The 17,009-nt window shown below is 44.6% G+C and overlaps 1 protein-coding gene across 3 annotated transcripts in view; it reads left to right on the top strand.

The window, feature by feature from the left end:
• Positions 1-804: 804 nt before the first annotated feature.
• SLC6A6 (solute carrier family 6 member 6) overlaps positions 805-17,009 on the top strand; it is an 88,946-nt gene continuing 72,741 nt past the window's right edge. Inside the window, exon 1 of one of the 3 annotated variants that reach the window (XM_084214657.1) lies at positions 805-905. The gene's annotated coding sequence lies outside the window, so the exon portion shown is untranslated. The remainder of the gene's footprint in view (positions 906-17,009) is intronic. The other 2 variants (XM_084214662.1, XM_084214659.1) reach the window with 2 other exon arrangements.

The raw sequence follows: 17,009 nt of genomic DNA on the forward strand, positions 1-17,009 counted from the left end.
TTATTTGGCTACAGAGTGTGTAGCCAGGGTTGGAAGACAAACTGAGGGAAGGATTTGGGTTCAGGGTATAGAAGTCTCATGGACGAAAAATGCCTTAGAAAGCAACATCAGGCATTAGGCGTTTCCCATCTCTTGTACTGAAATATCGTAAGTGTACATGACATTTCATGGAGGTTCAGCTAAATCTAAAGCAGAATTGAAGGTCTGAGTTGTAGTCTAACCCTCAAACAGCACCAAAGTAGTGAGCTGAGAGCAAAAGCAGAACTCTCCTTGCACTGAAACTGAGAAGTTTAATTTTTTCCTCTCTGTGAGCAGTTGCCTTATTGATGTTTCAAAGCAATGTCAGACTGGGGGAGCTCACCTGCCACCCCTCCCCAGGGAGACATGGAGGGTCTGTGCTGGTGTAGCTGAAGTCCATAGGTGAGCAAACTGCTCTGGGATGGCTCAGACCTCCAGCAGCACTAGAAGAAAAAAATTGTTAGAAAAATACTTCATTAGACATTTTGTTTATAGTGAAGCCTTGGCAAACCAGGCCACTGCTCCTTCCACAGAGGGAAAGGGACTGTCTTGATGTTGGTGGGGTGCCTATCTCCCCAAAATGGCAAGCTCAGAGCTGGAGCCATCACCTCAAGCCACCATTATCTGCTGCATCCTTACATGTCCCTTCCCCCCCTCTGCCCTGGCATGGGCACTCTGCCCTCTTATCAGTGAGGTGCCAGCATTTCATTTGCACAGCTGAGTGCTCTTGAACTGACTCTGTGCATCCATCAAGGTCATGAAGCCATTCAATCCCTTGCTGAAGTAGCCCCTGGTCAGGAATACAGGACTGCAATGCTGCTGGTGCAGCTTACAACACCAGAGGGATAACTTTCCTGCAGTACTACAAAGCAGCTTTCCTGGAAGAGGTAATGGTTTGCCAGTATTGCAGAATGGTAATTTTAAACCCATAAAGAGTTCTTATTGTAGCCTCAAAGCAGACTTGAGAAGCGGCCGCGCCCTCTTTATCCCGGCTCAGATGCAGTGCCAGCGCCGTCGAAGGACAAGGGGTTTGCAGCGTGTGCCGTGTCCCGGCGGGGCTGGCACAGGTAGCGACAGCCGGCAGGGCTTCAGCGCCGCGGTTCTAGGAGCGGGTTTGCCTGCTGCCAGGCAGGGAAATCGGGGCTTCTGCAGCTGCTCCTGCGGCATCCCCCGCAGCAGACAGCTCTGTGCGGCCGTGCTGGGCCGTGCTGGGCCGTGCTGGGTCCCGGCCCGGCCCCTGTCGCGAACCCTGCGGGCCAAGGGCAGCCCCAGGGGCTGACGGCACTGCCCGGCCTGCGGGTGACTCATGCGGGAACAGAGGGCTCTTCATGGGCCGTGCAAAACACGAGCCCGGGGGAGGGCCTTGCTCCAGGAGGGAATGAGACAAAGGTGCGGGAATAACCCAGGGAGCTCCCAGGGGGACCACACCTCAGGGTTGGAAGGAGGTCACCTCCTATTTCGAATTTCTTCCCTTGGGCTGGTTTGAACAATTCTGCCCTTGTTTTAATAAAAGATCAGGGCGGGGGAGGATGGATTTATTCGAGAGGAATTCCCTGCACCTTGAGCTGCCTGAATTAGCAGGCGCAGGGAAGATGGAGCGGAGGAGGACTGTAGGTGCCCTGAAAGGTGCGTGGGCAGGGAGCCGTGGCTGGGCACGTCCCTCGGTGAGGCGCCTCTCTGGGGGTGCCTCACTGCCCCCAGTTCGCACTGCTGGAGGTGCACCGCACCAGGACAGCCTTCTCAGCAAGGCCAGGTGAGGCAAATGCATGAGAGCAGGGCTAACCAAACAAGGGCGGGGATGCGCAGTGCCTGCCCAAGGTGTTATGATGGAGGGGAAAGGGAGTCAGCTGCAGAACTGATGCTGCTGCCTCTCAGGGAGCGGGCTCACGGCACCACTTCTCTGTTTGTAAAGTCAGATTCCTACGAGTGACAGCACTTGGGGTCATGGTGACATGGACAGTGGTTTCTGAGCACTTCCAAAAGTCTTTTGAGATTGCCTAAAGTAAAGCATCGAGTACTGATGGTGATAGAATGCATTATATCTAATTATATGAGCCCTTAAAGCAGCCATTTCCCCTTTCTTCTGTCATTCTGATATAACTGGGTGCAAGAAGACACAAAAGAAATATTGTTTCTATGAACAACCCCATGCAACCCTTTTTTGCAGATTTTTATTGAAAGTTCAGAACCAGCAAACTGAAATAATCCTACAAATTTACGTAGTCTGAACTGGCCGCTGCATCTGATTCTTCTAAATTATTCTTTTATGTCTGCAAGGAGCCAAGTGAAACCTTCAGATTTAAATACCATTGAACTATGGGACTTGGGAAATTCAGATTCTACTGTGCATCAGCTTCTCTGCCTGAAATTCAGATTTGTTATTGTGACTGCACATGCTTAGAATCAGGACGAATAGCAAACGTGCAAATTTAGTACTTAATTATGACCCATGTGGAATTAAAATAGACAAGCCAGTTCCATTAATGAAGAGGCAAGCAGAAGCTCTGTAATTTCCTATAGATGTGAGGTCACAGTTGAATGTGGATATGGCTGTCAGGGATACGTTGTTGATTTTGTAAAGATGCTCACAAACTGCAAGGTTTCATGGCTTTTCTTGTGACCAGAGATTTGCACCCTGTTTACTGTTTGCTATTCACTACTATCACTTTTCACTAATAGAGTCAGGAAAACAATGTCAGGTGATTGGTACAATTGATCAACATGTCTAATGAATAGCCAGCACTGAATAGTGAGGCAAAGAGATAGTGAATGCATTCAAGTGGGAAAGTGATGGCCCATGATTTTTCTGGGAAACAAATACATTATGGAAAAGATCAGCTTTAGTTTTTGAACTAAGAAAGATAGGGTCATGTGCTAAATTTGCAATTAATATTATTTTAAAGAATAGATCAAACAGCTCAAGCAGATTTCCTCTAACTGACAAGTTCCATTAAACAAGAAAGCTCATTCTTAGTAGGAGATTTTAATATAACACTGAGAACACAGAACAAAACAATGAATGGAAACATATCAGCAGTCAATTTCCTGAGTATTCAAGCCTGCATTATACTTTGTTCTTTGCTACAGCCATGGCTCTGTAATTATCAAGCGTATTCATGGGACTTTTTCCTATTGACACTCAGCGTGAGTGTGGCTGGAAAGAGATTAAGCTTTTGTGGCAGCCATTTGAATTTGTCTAACTAAAAACAACCTGCAAGGCTGTGGGGAGCTGTATGTCTCAGGGGATTTGTGATGGTCTGCAGAAGCTGCAGGTCACAGGTTCAGACCTGTGTGTTGGGTGTGTGCAGGGCCTGTGGCACTGGACCCCTGTGGCTGCAGTCACTGGCACAGCCACAAAGCAGTGACTGATGATGGAGCAGATGCTTCAAGATGTTCCTCTGTTATGTGGCTAAGGCATGCTTGTTGGACCATGAATGGCATCACTGGGTAAGCCACTGCTTATTGGCTTTTCCTCAGAAAAGGAACTTTGCTCCTGCAGGACTTCGTCTGGTCCTTCTTGTAGACACTATAGCCGCTTCTCAAGTGATGCTACAAAATAACTCTTGGCCAGGTTGTACCCTCTCCATGCTACCAGTGGAGCCTCATTTTGTTATTAACCATTGTCTTTGTGCCTCTCATGCACCCTGTGCCTGGGAATCCACTGCCATGGGGGATTTCTGGGGACCAGCCTCTCGACAGCTTTCTGGCCATGTTTGCCTCTCTGCAGGTGATATGGAGAGATGTGGTGGTGAGTGAGGAGCAGTGCCTGCAGCCTGCTGGTGATGGCTGGGAGGAAGGAGTAGGAGTGGTATGTGGCAAGTGGACTGCAAGGAGAGGGAACTGTGAGCTGGTAGTATCTCCAATCTGAGGAAATCCAGAATGTTCATGTTAAATCTTCTTGAGCCTTGATTTCATTTGTTGTAACCTGGCGTTTCCTTCGCCCAGCTGGTCAAAGCTGTGCCTATCCACTCTCCAGGCAGGAAATATCTCTCTCAGGAAGCACCATATCTCTTTGCTGTTCGGTGCATGTGTGGGCAGCAATTCAGCTCCTCAGCTCATGGCCTTGCTTCAGTCCTCAGATTTGGGCAGACATCATGTCTTTTTACACAGTTCCCTGTTTCTGTGCAAACCAAAGATGGAAAAGCAGAATCCTGTTTACTTAGGCTCTTTTGCAGTCCCATAGAGCAGGAGCAGCAGTGCTGGTGTTGTGGCTCAGCTCCAAATCAGGTAATTGCTGTGCATTCTGCCCTACTCACACACCCCCCATAGTTTCAATTAGAACAATTGTTTCCATTTTTCTTTCCTGCTCTGTCAAGTATTAATTCAGTTGCTGTTAAGCTGCTCCTGTGATCCCTCACCTAGGTGTTTTGTTTCCATGGTAAAGACAGACATCCTCATGTGCATACCTGGACTGAATCCCCATTGGCACAGACTGATGTAATTCTGTAACAGAGCTGTGTTGATTTGCACCACATGAAGGCACAGCTTTCCTATGCAGAGAGCCACATCCTTCTCTCTAATTAAAGCCTCTGTATGAATGCCTGTGATCTATTTATTTTTCTACTTGTTCTTCAGTTTTGCAAATAACATGAGGTTTGGGTAGTCATTCACACTTCTGGTCACGGTGGTGGTCTCTAGAGAATACAACAGGCCTCTTTTTAATGTGCTTCTCCCCAGCTGTTCAAGAGTGGACCTATAGGAATATTTGAGCTCTTTCACTCTGGGCCGCAGTGTGGTAGATAGAGTTCATGATGTGTGATATGTTATGAATTGCTGGCAAATGTGTTCTTTGGAAACAAATCTCTCTAAATTTATCAGGAGAATTAAGAACGTGGAAGGATGCCTGAAAGCTGCACAACAACAGGAGATTACACGCTTGCAGCTTAAGCCACCTGGCATATTGAGCATTCATGTTCACAGCTGAGGGCTCCAGCACTTATTATGCTGTTTATGTGATCAGGAGAGCCTTCCTTTCATCTGATAAGGAACTAGGCTTGAAATGGCACGTGTTGGGGCTGGTGGGCTCTGTGTCACACACTGGGGTGAGGTTTGCTGTCTAATTTTCTAGTCTGTCACGTGGCCCATCAGATGGTTATCAGCATCATGAGCATGTGCTGAATGGATTGATGTTTGTGTGCATGAAGGCTTGAGCAGATCATGGCTTGGGTTTCTCTGCTGCTCAAGGCTGTGGTGGCTGGTGTCATGGAGACCTTTCTAGTGATTTTGCAGGGAATACAACTAAGCTGTTATATTTTATGTAAAGTAAGCAGGCATTTCCTTTCCCAGCATCCTTTCAGACAGTTTTCTCAAATGCACAGAATGCATTCATGGCTCAGTTCTCAGCAGACAAAGAAGCTGGGAGCAGATCCTTTGTAAACATTGAGCTGACTCACATAGGAGGCAGTTGAGTTGCCTACCTGTATGAAGCAAACAACACAGTGTCCCTAGGTAGTGCAAAGGAGAGTGGCTTTATTGCAAAAAACAGGCCTTTTTAAGCAGTCAGCCAGTTATCAGTTTACACAGTTTTATGTATATGCCTGGCACTGTATAGGATATGTGATATACTGCAGTGCCTCTGTGTGTCCCACATGAGCTCTGTCTGTTCCCAAAAGAGGATGTGAATCTCCTGTAGGCCCTCACTCTTACCTGCCTTAGAGGGGTAACACACTTTTCAAATAGCTCTAGATGCCTCTGTTCAGATACCTAGAGCCCACCCACTGGTGAAGCGCTCCAGCTGAAAAAAGACTGATAGTTTGTCTTTAAAATGAACTGTTAGAAAATTAAAAGATGTAAAAATTTCATTCTAAGTTTAAGCTAAGGCTGTACCTCAGTACTGGTGGGACTTTGACTGGCATCTTCACAGTCTGGTTTGGAGAAACCTGGAAAGGGAATGAATGGGCAACAGAGAGGTGTCTGTCAGCATCTCTCATAGGCTGCTGCATGCTGAAGGCAGCACTGAGACAGGGCTTTATCAAAGTGCTGGGTTTACTTTGTGGTAGCTCCTGCCCTTGAAGTTGCTCTCAGGGTGGTACAGGCTGCAGTCATCCCAAAGCCCTTTTCACTATATCTCATGTGTTAAAATGGCCAAACATCTGGTCCAGCAGGATATAGTTTGCAAAAGCAGTACAAAAAGTTGCTGTATACTTCTCAGTCCCATTGAAAGTGCAGAACAGTATAGCACAAGGTGCAGAGACTGTTTTATCTCAACTCCAAATTCTCATATTTCAAGTAAACCATCCTGATTTTGTCTGTTCTCTCACATTGCTGGAATTTTTCTTAAATTTTTGTTTTATACATATGGGGAAATATTTTTGTGTCTTCAACTTCCCAAGGCTTCTAAATGTCTAAAATGACAGTGGCACTGTAGGTGTAAAATGACAGTCAGCATGCCCTGGAGCTGCCCACCAGTCATTCTTCCTTGTGCAGTAGCTGTTTGCAGAGTCAGGGCAATTCTTTATATACAGGTTTTGTCACCCCCTTCATGCAAAACAAAAGGGTTTGGTTGTTTTCCCAAAGCAAACAGTCTGTGTCAGCTGTCTTGCACTAACAGAAAAAACAACCAACCAAAACAGCGTGAGCTTTTATATCCATGTCCATGAGTGGCAGGTCACAGGTTCCCTGCAGAAGTGACAGGGAAGGTAAACAGCTGAGAGCACGCCGTGTTTGCCATGCCATTCCAGTGCACAGCAAAGCCTTCCCCAGCCCGTCTCCCCCTTATGCAGCAAATCACATTCTGCTGTGTAAATAGCAGTTAATAAAAAGAAGCCAAATTATCATTCTTTACTAGATTTTAATTGCAGCCTGCCCAGGATGTTTCACTTGCCTGAAAGGCCTGTTGGAGTTTAGGCACTATGAGATAAATCAGGGAAGGTTTTAACTCTTGGGTTCAGTATAAAAACAAATCAAATGGGAAGGAATACACCTTTCGTATCACGCTCTTCCAGAAAGGGAAAGTTCTAAAAAGACAAAAGCCCAAAACACCGGAAGGTTTTATTTGTGCTGGTCTGTATTAAGCCAGTTATTATCCTATCAATTGTTTGTGTAACCACTGTTTATACAAAGTGAAAGATGGCACATAGGAACACGTACCAGCAGTCTGTGTTTTCTGATGAGGCCCTGCAATGCTAGAGCAGGAGCAGGGAGCTGGCTGCTGTCGGGGTATCCCCTTGGCACCTCACAATGGGTTGGAAGGGATTGGCCACCTGAAAATTAGAAGTGCTTTAGGGATGTGCTGCATTTAGATAGCTTCCTCTGTGGGATAAGTTGGCATTGTCATTTCTCCCCAGCTATGCCAGAGGAGGGCTATGGTCTGGTGTCTCATGCCTGGAGGCAGGTGGCCAGGAACAGGGGTCATTAGGCTGCAGTTTTGGTTAGGGCAGTTCACTAAGAGCAGCTCACTGATCCTTGACACTGTGTGATGTTTGCAAAGGGTGTAATTGCAGAATCCCGCCCAGCTTTTGCACAGGCTATGGAGTTGAACGAACAGATGGAAATCAGGTTTATACTTCCCTCACCTTCTTGAAATGACTCCTCAGAGAATTATTTACCAGGTAGTGTGTGCCTGGGCAATGTACTCTGGGCCATAACGAATCACAATATTGCTGATAGAGACCTGGCCTCAGCTGGGCCCAGAGGGGAAAAGGACAGGTTTGAAATCAGTTTGCTGTCTAACCAGTTGCCAAGGTAGAGGTTTTAACAGAATGGATGATACTGTCCCTTCTTAACTCAAATCCTGCCAGCCATATTTCACACCATCTGGAGTTTGTGCAGAGCCCCCTTTGGGAAGACAGCCAATAAAGAATTACAATTATCTAATCTTGCCACGATAAAAGTGTGAATAACCATTTCAGAGTCGGACTGGAAAACTACCACAACCTGTCAGTGCTTCTTAGATGGTGGCCAAGAGGGCACCTGATGACACCCTGGAAAGTGTGGCTCAGGAGATAAACAGGAGTTGGCTTGCACCAGACACCCAGCTGAGAACACTCGGATTTTCACCAGCTGAGACAAAAGGAGAATGTAACTGCTGGGCTTGGGAGAGGTGACACCCCCATCCACGCTGATTCCCATGGACATTAAGGCACTTGGCACTTTTAGGGAGGGTTGGGGCTATGTTTTACAGCAGTTGCTCCAGAGCCACTATCTTTTAAGCTTTTGCAGCAGTCTCTGCTGGAAATCTTTGGTTTCATGCTTTTAATTGGTTCTCAGATAGAATGAGAATTGGTTCAGTCTTTGTTTTCCAGTGTTGTAGAGTTCCTATTGACATTTTTTTCATCCCACCCTGAAAAAGAATTTTCACATAGCTTTCTCCACATTGTTTGCAACCAATGATTTCCCTGTAATGGATACTAAAAATTTTTAATGGCAGCTTTTGGGACTCACTGGTGCTTGGGAGACAAGAAATGTGCTTTAGTAATGTTCCTGGCTTGACATAAACTTTCTTCTTAGCAGCACCTAAAAAGAATCCTGGAATTCACCATTATGAGTATGCTCTTTGTCACCACTTAATTCTCCTTGCACCACACTTTATCTTTGCTTAGTCTGGTGCATTATAGATGCTTCCACTTTCTGTCCATTCTCTTCTTTCAGTCTGGCTGCTACAGGGAGTGAGGACAACTACAGAAACCTCTGTCTAACTGTCTGAATGAAACCTATATTTCACGCTGCATACAGCAGAATTATGCTTCTTTTTTCAAGGGATGTTCCCAAAGTAGACACAATTTGAGAAACAAAACAGAATGACTCCCTGACTCCCCTTGGCAAACAGGTGCCTTTATGCTGTTCCACAGCACCAAAGAACGATGTTCTGTGGCCTTTTTGCACATGTTCACAGGTAAAAGAGTGGGAGTAATTTGCCCCAAAGTCTCATCAGCAAATCTGCCCAAGGCTGTCTTTATCTTTATGCAAGTATTTAATTTTCTTTAAAATTCTCCAGCAGCCCATAGCAGGTGTTGCTGCTGGGTAAGTGTTGTGAAAGGGTCCCAGAGCAGGGCTTGCTGTTCCTCTCTGTTTAGGTGAAAGGGTTTTCCTATTGCTACTGGCACTGAGGTGTGTGGACTCTTCCAAGGCAGGCTGCTTGGTACATGAGGAGTGATGCAAGTTGTGGAATCATGCAAGAGCCTTGTTGTAACTCCCTAAGTGCCAAAAAGGGATTGTTGGTGGGGGAAAATCCCTCAGCACCAGCCTGCCTAACCAGCAGCCTGGTTTCTGCTTTGTGCTGGGAGTTGGTGTTTTGGCTACCTAGAAACTACTTTGGGGTAAGGTACAAGGATCTTGATAGGATTCAATCATTGACTTGAGTGATTTCAACACTATTTTGCACCTCTCCCAATTTTATTTCTAGCCCTATGACCTTTTCGAGCCATCTTTTAGGCAGCAAGTTTCTTAGGGGTGTGACTTTTGGAAAACTCATGTTTGTTTCAAACCAGAACTAACTTCACTTTTGCTAGCTCAGGTCAGTGGAGTTACATCCGTAAATCACAGAGAATTTCTCCAGACATAGATAGCCCCTGTAGCACGTTCTCTGGGCATTACCTTGCACAAAGAGTTATAAAAGAAGTCAGGTGAAGATTTTGGAGTGGTTATCACCAAGTCATATACTGATGGGCTGATGGTTTAAATTCATTGTAAAACATGGGCTTCAGAGCAAACAGCCCCAGCATCGCTGTCTGGGACTTTCAAAGAATGTCATTGCTTGATAACCAAAAGCCCAGTGACAAACTCTTCAGTCCCTGTCTTGAGAGTTTCCAGAACAACCACCATCATTTAAATCACCATCTTAGGTTGCTCAGTGCTTCAGAAAAGGGCAGTTCGCTTTCATTGCCCAGGGAAAGAAGATGAGCCCTGATGTGCCATTCCAAACCATGTGCCTTTATGGACCCAGCTGTAGGCAAGGGCTGGGGTGAAGCATGTCGTGGGAAGGCAGATAACACAAACATGAAAGCAGCACAAAACATGAGAGCCTATAAATAGCAGGAAATAAAGAACAATACTGTGATAAAATCCATAAGACAATAAAGACCAATGTGGGAGAGACCATTTCCCCCCCACCCTTCTCCAGAGTTTCTCCTATTTCCCAAAGCTGCAGAGATCATCTGACTGCTGTGTGGTACACGCCAGTCAGCCCAGCACCAACTCCAGTGCTTGGAGCCTTACACAAAATATTTCAAAACCCTGTTCCTTTTTCTTTCTTGATGTCCTGCCATGACTATTGTGGTATTTAAAGCCATTCCCAACTCACCAGCTCATCAGAGCAAGGAGAAAAGAAGGAAGAGGAAGGGGGGGAAAAGCCCTATGGAGATTTATAGTCATTAACAGCCTTTATAGGGTTTCAGACATTTTTGTGGTAATTCTTTGGAAAGGACACATCCATGATGAGCTGGGGTTTATTTTGCCACTGGCATAAGAAATTAGACTGATTCCAAGAAAATATTTGCTGTTTACCAAGAAGAGGGCAAATGTAACTAAAAAATGGCAATGGATGTGAACTAGGAACCTTGTTTAATTTTGGGTCATTCCCAGCTCCTGACCTGGGCCCTTTGAACTGGCTCCTGCACAAAGCAAGTCTCTGGAAGCTCCTTTGCAGAGTGAATCTATGGCTGTGCAGTGGGCGCTGCAAAGCTCCCTCCCTTCACTGGCAGCAGCAACTGAAGATGCATCTCACAGGAACATGTCCTGTCAGGAGGCAACCACTCCGTGGGCCCAGAATGTCATGAGGACAGCTCACAAACACACATATTCTTGGTTTGGAGTGTAAACTTCTCTGGGGAACAGATTTTCCTGGGTATTTCTGCATGGCCTTGTCCCGTGGTGTCCTAATTTCTGAACCAAATCTTCCAATGGGGTAACACTAACTTGTGTGAATGGCGTTAGGCTGATTTACAGCAGGGGAGGATTGAGGCCTTATTGTAGGGAACAAGAGGATTATATTGGCCTCAGAGTTCATGTCAGAGCTGGGACTGGAACTCGGGAATTACTAAGCAGTTTTCTCAATTGCTTCTGTTAGCTTTAAAGAGGGAGTTGTGTTGAGGAAAACCTCCAAGAATATCCGATTTAATGGCAAATCCACTCTCTTTTTTTCCACGACTGGTTCTAAGATGCCTGCCTGCTAATGAACGTGGCTTTTTGTGCTCACACAATGGAGCTGCTCCCTCGTGGCCCACCCAATCCTCTTACAGGATCCCACCAGGGAGATGCAAGGACAAGTTTGGAGGTGACGCAGAGAGAGGTTCATTATGCAAAAGGTGACTGTCTGATTCAGAGGGTTCAGAGGTGACAGTAGGGTCTGAGGAGCTCTAACTAAAAAGTTGACTGGCCACCTCTAGTGCTGTATCACACTCCATCGTGTAGCATGACAAACAAATGGGGGATTTATATCCCTCCACAGCTGGAGGCTGGATTTCTGCCTACATGGAAGCGTGTCCCACATTATGCTCTTCAGCTTTAGGTCTCTTCATGCTCTGTTGTGCAGTTGTTAACTCTGTTTTATGGAGGCAGAAAGCCTCAGATGATCTCCCCTCAACCCCGTGGGCTGCTCCTTCCGAGGCCATGTTTTGATCTTAACTAATGGTCACAATTTCCTCCTGTCGGGAAGTGGGTCAAATATTCATGTTCCACCTTTTTTTTTTTTTTTTTTGGTCAGATATGAACACTTTGTGCAGGGAGATGAAGCAATTCAGCCAATTCATATCTTCTGACTCCTACTCAGCGCTTTAACCCATGTCCACCATCTTTCCTGGACTACTGCAGTGTTTATAGGACATTTGACTTCATTTGGTTTATGAAATTTTGCTTATTCTGCCTTTCTTGATCATTAGCCCACAAGGCAGCTTGCATGCTTTTCTGTATCCAACGTTTCTTTCTGCCTTTTTTTTTTCCCATTTCCAGAAGGACTTGTTCCTTAGAACAGATGAACCACATACTGAGAAAATGAACAGGCCAGATTGTCTAGTGCTCTGCACCCACCACTGAAGACAGATTTTCCGGAGAACTCAGTTTCCAAGGAGGCATCTAAATAAGTGACAGATACTCAGAAGTGGAAATGTGCCCACTTCTTTTGGTGCTCAACTAGTGCTAGAGCTGCTCTGAAAAAACTTGCTCTGATATGGCTGTTCTCCTTCACTTATGCCACAATACTTCCACATCTCCTCTTTTGTACTCTATTTATGGCTCTCTGCCATGCTCAGCCTCGTGCCATACTCCATCCCACAGGTCTCAGCTGACCTTCTTCTTGTTGCCATGTCCCTCTGCACCATTAAAAGGTCAGCATGTATATACACTCACATTTCTGTCAAGGGGCCATCGTGGCTATTGCCCCAAATACAGAACATATGTGCAACATAAATTAATTGTTAAGGCTAATGCTGATTGAAGTTTGGTAATTCAGCCTGCAGGATATACCATATGTTTGAAGTGTATTGTCCAAGTTTAGATTTTAAACTCCCAAGGGCAGGGACCACTCCTTCCTCTATGTTTACACAGCATCAATGAGACCAACAGTGCTCGGGTCTGATATACATTAACCTCAGCCAATGCATTGTTAAGTTTAATAATGACATTAAAGCACAATGGATAAAATATATAGACAAAGACTTTTCTTGGCAGAGATTTTTGTCATGTTTTGATGCCAGGTTCCTACCCAAGTAAATAGTTCCTGGTCATATGAATCATTGGCATTTTCTTAAAAAATTCACCCCTTATATTGCACCATCCTGGTTTTCCCTTGTGCAGGAATTAACACTAAGCCATGGATCACTATTTAGGGTAACTAAGCCAGAGCCCACCTAAATGAAAAGTCTGGACTAGGAAGGCACCTAAATGATGTGCCAGACAGTGAACCCAGGGAATCACAGAGCCAGGGTGTAAATGGGCAAAGGAAAAGAAAGGTTTTGAATGCAAGAATTTAATGTCATTTCTTATTATTTATCTCATTACTTTGTAGTTCCCAGAAACCACATTCAAAGGTTACTGTACACAGGCCCTCCAGCGGGAGCATAAGAGAGCTCTAGGAATAAATCCAAACTCCATCTGAACTGACAGGCTGTTTTTTAGTGCTAGTTATGCAACATGTTAGTACCTCTAGGTATAGGACCAGTGGGATTTAAACTTGTACAGCAGATGGTCCGTGCATCATTGCTGGAATGCGCCTGCTGACCCTAGGGCAGAGCCTGAATGGACTTCAAAAGAGAGACTGAGCATGCTTCAAAGTGTTATTGTTTAAATGTTCCACTAAATGGGGACTCCGGAACAAAATATCTAGCTGAGGTCAGTCTGAAAAATGTCAACACACATAATGAGAAAACAGTATGTTGTGTGAGAAAGAATATTTCATAGGGGTATTCTGGCTATTCTGAGTTGAAAAAAACCACTTTTTGCATGTGTGTCAGCAGATTGTCATAATCTAAGTGTCTTTCTCCATGAGCTTCATTTGCTTTTGTTGGAAAGAACAAGGTCTGTATGTGAAAGTCATAAATACCTTTGGAAAGTGTGTTTTGTCCACAGGCAGGTACACTGGGAGAACTGTCAACCATAGTTATGGCAAAGGTGTGTTGCAATACAGCATTGACATAGCCCTGAAAGCCACCCTCCCACTCATTTCGGAGGAAAACTTGTAAGGACCTTGTGTTTGGTTTGAGAGTGTGATCCTGGGATTTCTAATCATTACTGTGCTCTGTTTTGTTCCTCCCAAAGCCCATAATGCCTGCTCATAGCATGTTCTTTCACCAGGGTAATCCACAAGTTTTGGCTTCTCCTAATGCCATTTAGGAAGGATTTCAGTAGGAAAGGGATTGGGTTCATGTTTAAATCAGTAGGTTTAATATCATGAAGGAAGATTTCCAAGGCAAGGCAAACTTAACAAGATCAAGACTTCAGTACAAAATTCAAGATTCAGCCTTTGATTTGCTGGTCCCTGAGCTGCATCTTGGGCGTTGCAAATATCAATGGTCTGGTAGGTTTTGGTCTACAAAAGCTTTCTATGCTGGCCACTGGTGATTCAACATGGGTGGCTAAAACATTATTTCCTTTGCTGGAAGCAAAGAGCAGCAACCTGAACTTTCATAGCATCTTGTCCTGCTGGGGCATGCCTCTATCTTGATGGAGACACATTGCAATAACACAGATTAAAAGCTAACCCTCCCTGCAGACGTAATAAAGATCCAATGCCAGAAAGAGCAAACAAGACTCATGTTAAATAAAGGGGAGGCTTGTTTCTTTCACATATCAATATTCAGTAAGATCAGCCAGCTTGGCATGCTGGGGTGAAAACAAAGCCACCAGCCAAGGTAAAAATCTGAAGGGCACTGAAGTGAGGTGTTGTTAAACCAAAAAGGTAACTTGGGCATGTTTGTAGATTCTCTGTGTCTATGTAACATGTTGTAACTGACACAAAACTTGAACAGCAATCAATGTAAGTGGGTCAAAAATAGCATCCACACCCTCCCTGGAGTCCTGGTTGTTGGTTGCACCCAGTATCACTACTCAGCTGTTAGCTGCAGCCCAGATTAAGCAAAAACCCTGTAACCTTACCTAACTGAGTGTGAATTCAGCAAAGCTTTCAGGCTTTTGCTTATCTTCAGTGTATGCTTAACTTCAGTAAGTATAGAAACTCTTTGTTAAATAAGGCTTTTAAACCTGCAGAGAGCTGATAAAAAAATCAGAGTTTCACCTGTTTTATCCTGTTTGCCAAGTGCTACAAATAGCTGATACTCGATGTGTAGATTGCTGCAACTATTCAGTGGCCAAAACTCAGAAGTGTGTCAGTAAGTTAAAGGTGATCTCTTATCTCACTGTTCCCAAAGCAGAGAAGTTACAACACATTTCTGATTAACATAATTTGTTTTAGGAATTCTGGTTCCCTGGAAATATTTTCACTCCAAAACAAATGCACACTGCAAATTCTCTGAACTTCAGCTTGTTAAACTGCTCAGGGAGAACAAAAAGTACAAGTCAAGACAAAGTGAGTTTGTGACAAAACTTTGCACAACAGGGAAATAAACTCCAGTAAACCAAAGGAAAATATATTCTCTCTATTACTCAGTTTGCATTTTTACTCAATTATAATAGGACTATAGGACTATAACTGTTTTCTGTCAACAGCTTACAAAGAAACTTGTTCTGAAAGTGATCTATGGTGAGAACTTGCATCTAAATTGGGTACATCTAAATTAGATGGAATACAGAACATTCCTAAAGGTAGCTTTTGGTTAGAGCTAGCCAAGGAACACAGAAAAGAGTTCACAAATATTGAAAGAAAAAACACCCCCAAACCTCAGAGGCTCCTCCCTGCATATGCTCATTGTACAGGAGTATTTTGGGGATAGCATGTTTATTTGGGTTTGCACATTGCAGGCAAGTGGTCCCCAGTTCTTGCCCAGAACGTGCTATTTGGTATTCTCCTCTTAGAGTGCAAAACATGGCCAAGTGTTTTGCTGAACAAGGAAGGACTTTTATAAATGCACTGGGTGAGGCCTACAACACTGCAGCTCTGGCTTCAGTAGGTGGCAGGGATTCTTTAAATTCTCTTGCTCATTTACATTAAGCACACAAACAAAATTACCAAACTGTGAAGCCCACAAACTATGTATGTAGCCAGGCTACGTCATCACAAGTTCCCCTTATGGTTACTTTTATCTTCCCTTTCACTCACTTGCCTATATTACTGCTGATCTTTATTAAGCCCCACATTCTACAAACATTTATGCATTATTTACTTCATGCTCTTAAGCAGTTGCAGAGTGTTCAATAGGTGTTAAATAGAGAATGAGCTAGAACACAATAGAACTGCATATCTGCACAGATTAGACTAAACCCAGTGAAGTTACAGCGGTGCAGAAAGTTCAGACACGGGGAAGAGTTTGCAGGGTCTTAGCTTGCAGGGTCTACCAGAGCTGGCATTAGTGTTTGTGCAGCACCTGGCACAAAGGAACTTCAAATCTGACCAGAATCCCTAGATCCCAATACACTGCACATAATGAACTGCTCCTGGGACTATAATTAGGCACCAAAGAGCAAGTACTCAGAGTTCACAAATACTCTAGCACTGGTATTGCCAATACATCTCCTGACATTCACATCTGTAGATTGTTCATTCAAACACTGCCTGATTTGGAATACTAAAACATTCCCATCACCCATCAGCTGCTACCTGACCTCTTTAAAATAAACTTTCTTAATGGGCATGTGCCTGGATCACCAAAGAGACTATCAAACTTGGCACTGCAGAGGGAAAGGCAAGCCTGGTGCTAGTGATGGCTCTGCATTCTTACTCTCAGGCATCCTGTCATCAGGTCAAGGTTGTGGCACAGCGACATGGGCCGTGAGCTCCCTGCCTGCACACTGCCTGTCCAGCATTTAAATCATCATTATTCCAGGCATTTGTACACACAATGTCAACTAAAGGAAGAGTGGATGACTATATGCCCTTTGTCATGGCTTCAGTGGATATTAGCAGTGAGAGCAGTGTGCCAGGCTGAGGGGCCCAGCCGGCAGCTGGCAAAGCATGTTTGATGGAGCTTTGTGAGCCCAGACTATGCAAATGTATTCAAAGGATGTTCTTGAGGCAAATTGGTTGGAGCTAAATTTGCCCAGATGCTCTTGAATCTGCTTATTAGAGTCCTTAGCTTGAAAATTAGCTGGAACTGATGAGTCAAACCAGAGCTGACTTTAGGATCCTTGCATATTAAGGAAACCACAACCGGATTAAATGTGTGCATGTCTGTGTAGCATGGAAATTCAGTTCTCAGTGTCTGATCCCACTATCCCAAGATGGGGGCTTCACAATGCTTAATATGTGGAGACCTTCTGGAGCGGCCTGGGCAACTACTTTGCCTTGAGTTTTTAGGTTAAGAGAAAATGAAAAACTAGTTTTCTCTTCCATCATGGCTTTTGATTTTTGTACTTGCATCTCATTTTGCCTGCAGTGGCACTCCCTGGCAGTGAACTCATGCCTTCCCACTCCTACATGTTCCATTACCAAAGGTGAATAATCAAGA

Source organism: Fringilla coelebs (assembly GCF_963513975.1).
Source record: "Fringilla coelebs genome assembly, chromosome: 13".
Taxonomy (NCBI): domain Eukaryota; kingdom Metazoa; phylum Chordata; class Aves; order Passeriformes; family Fringillidae; genus Fringilla; species Fringilla coelebs.